This window comes from Mixophyes fleayi, chromosome 6 (genome assembly GCF_038048845.1).
Source record: "Mixophyes fleayi isolate aMixFle1 chromosome 6, aMixFle1.hap1, whole genome shotgun sequence".
Taxonomy (NCBI): domain Eukaryota; kingdom Metazoa; phylum Chordata; class Amphibia; order Anura; family Limnodynastidae; genus Mixophyes; species Mixophyes fleayi.
This window is the reverse complement of record NC_134407.1, coordinates 128,856,493-128,859,817: the sequence shown is the minus strand read 5'-3', so window position 1 is coordinate 128,859,817 and position 3,325 is coordinate 128,856,493. Positions and strand designations below refer to the sequence as shown.

The 3,325-nt window shown below is 39.2% G+C and overlaps 1 long non-coding RNA gene across 1 annotated transcript; it reads left to right on the top strand.

Moving 5' to 3' along the window:
* The first annotated feature begins 1,002 nt into the window (after positions 1-1,002).
* Positions 1,003-2,237, top strand: LOC142160392 (uncharacterized). The gene is made up of 3 exons (XR_012693197.1): positions 1,003-1,074; positions 1,148-1,385; positions 2,192-2,237. It is a non-coding gene; the product is annotated as an uncharacterized LOC142160392 (long non-coding RNA).
* The last annotated feature ends 1,088 nt before the right edge of the window (positions 2,238-3,325 follow it).

Below are 3,325 nucleotides of genomic sequence, written 5' to 3'. Positions count from 1 at the left end.
CCTGATCAATGTACTTGTGCCTCCACTGCCACAGTGTGTGATGCTGGTGTAACAATTCAATGAGAAAGGCAAGTCTGGTGCTTGGTTGCATAGGCAGAATAAAAGAAGTAATAATGCCACTGTATAGGTCACTGGTACAGCCTCATCTAGTATACTGAGTTCAGCTCTGGAGGCCATATCTCCAGAATGATATAAATTACACTAGAGATTTTACAAAGAAGGGCAATGAAAATGGTGCATGGCCTACATCACAAAACTTACCCGGAAGGACTAAAAGATCTTGGCCTGAGTCATTAAGGGACATATGTCCTTTTTCTGTGCGTATCGTATGCCAAACTCTTCTGTGCATGCCCTGAAAAGGAGCGATCGACCGGCCATGAACGCAGAACCTCCACACTTGTGAACGCAATCGCCATTTATGACGGCTGCGAGTTTGGGGCATGAAAAGGGCGGTGACGGGACGTGGTGCCATAGTCAATTCACAATGAAAGCTTTCCTGTGTATGGACGTCAAATTCAAACTTGGTCGAACGTATATAATCTCGTGGTTCTTGGCGTATAGAATGCACCTGCTGGGGATCTAGTTTATCTGTCAGTGCCAAAACACTAGAGTTCACAATTAGGACTCCGGATCGCCATGTGATCGTGATGTATGCTCCCAATCACCTGCATACTCTCTGCCAATTGAACACTGCTATAAAACTCTGATTACACCATGCGCCCTGTATGCAGCTAATACTGCATTTCCGTTTATGTTTGCTTTTTATTTTTCAAGCTATTACCAAGGTTTGTTTTGTTTGTACATTTTTAAGTGTCTGTTTACTGGTAGCCTATTTTTTATGATTTTAATACTATTTTTGTGTTTTTCCCCCTGAGACATATGTATGTGCTCGTTTGTTTTTTGTTTTTCTCATACTTTTCTTCATGTTATAGTTTGCTTGTTTTTACTTTGTTTCTTAGCCTAGTCATGGGGCTGTTTACTAGTTTTGTTATGTTTCCTATCTGTTCTTTAGCTTTCCATTGCCATTGCTGGGTAACTGGACATTTAAATCAAACGATCACCCTCCATTTTATAGTAAGTAAGATGGCCCTAGGTGTGCGCCTTTTTGTATAGTGAAGGACTAAAGTTTGGTGTTTTGAATTTGTAGAGATGTCTGAACAAGAGGCAAGTCAGGCTTCTGGATCATCCTCTGATGCGGGTAAAAAAACCTGCAGCCACATTTCACTAATGCCGAAATCAAAATTTTGGTGGAAATGGCTGTTGATAGGCTCCATTCCACTCCGCGTCAGCTTTGGGCCAGATCTTAATCCAGAATATGGGAAGAAATAACAAATGAGGCCAATGCCCGTTCCCATAAGACGCAAGGTGACTGAGGTCCAAAAAAGGTAAATATGGAATTATGAAACAATTTGCTCTTTGTTCTTATATAAATTGTGTCAAGGTTTTGGGGATAATTTCATCCTTCTAATGTATCTATTTTGCACAAAGGTGGCGAGACTTTAAGCGTCGCCTTAAGGACAAACTGACAGAGCACAGGAGGCATGCTCAAAGGACAGGCGGTGGTCCCCCAACTAAACTAGAACTCACTTCATTGGAGATCAGGGCATTGGCCTGTTTGGGTGCGAAGATGGTGCAAGGGGTGGGCCGCATTGACGTAGCCCACCCATCATGGAGCAGCACCAGTTATAAACATATATATATATGCAAACAATTTAATTGCCCTTTAAGTAGCAAATCCTAACCTCAAACATGTTTGCAGTTCGATATAGTGAGAAGTAATGAAGTTACATTTTTACACCCACACAAACGTAAAAAATTGTACTGGCAATGTATCGTTATACAATGGGCCATAACATGCACGTCATGCACGGAGTAATTGCATTCCGTGCATGAAGTGCAGACACACCTACGTGCACTGAGAACCAATAGTGAGACTAGATGAATGCTTCCATCTATAATGAAAACCTCAGTTTTATTACTTTAGCTTATGGTAATTATATATCCCCCCCCCCCACTGTACAAATTTCTTGATGTAACAGCTCTTAAATGTTGTGTCTCTTTCCTAGTCATTCATTTGTAAACTAGCCTGATGAAGGGGCCTCTGTGCTCTGAAAGCTAGCAAATATAATAATATTTTTGGGGTTAGCCAATAAAGGTATCACTCTGATAATATTTTTGTCTTTTTTGACAGGAGGTCTGGCTAACACGGTACTGCAATAATAATTTTTACAAATATTGATAATGGAAGATACCCCAATGTACCAAACACAGATGGATCTTAAAAACCTACTGAAGAAACTGGCACAACTGAACAACAACATCGTCTTCCTATCCAGATGCAAAAAATAGAATCTAATTCCCAAAGGCCTCATGATCCGGAATCCAACTCAACATACCTTCAATACTCACTTCCCACAAAAACTTACTACAGATCATATGAACGACTGCAAAATCACCTTATTGGACTTTTCTATAACAAGAGGAGAACTATCCAAGATAATTCCCTACATAACACAATACAGGGACCTGTGTCATATCCTACCAGGAAAGTAATACGTGATTCTTTTATAAATTGCAACATCACCTAATCACCAATAAAGAAAAGAAACTCAACAGACTAAGCTTGAAAGTTGGTCTAAATGTGCCAGACAATAAGCAAAATTCACATAACAATTTGGATACATCGTCATCTGTTGTGAACCTCTCACAATGTGAGCGAAGCACAGTGGAAAAGAGTGTTTTATTCAGACGATTTACAAAACTACTCGACATGGCTCATTTTTGCAGTGATGTGGAAGAATTCTTCCGAAGATCGCGGCTAAAGGAATTATTTTAATGACAAAACAGATATCACATTACAAACTGATACGCAACAAGAAAATACTAGAAAGTAAAAGAGGACAAACTAGACCCCACAGACGGGTCACAACCAAACTATGGATTACTATATAGACTGTTTCAGAAAAAAAAAAGTTAAATCTGAGATTTTGGACAAACACCACAAAGTGACACACAATGTCAATGTGGAGCAGAGGAATGCTATAAAATCATTCAAATCTAACAATAATATCATCATTAAACCAGCAGATAAAGGAGGAGCTGTAGTATTTATAAACACATCAGATTACATTCAGGAAGCATACAGACAGATCTCGGATAAAAAAAAAAATACTACACTCTGATTATAGAAGACCCCACCAAACAATACACAGAATAACTTATAAGGATTATAAATGGTTTCAACACTGTATCATTCTCTCTACTGGACCTTATACTGGACAATCTCAAAATGGGTACACTACAGTAGTTCTAGCACATCAATACC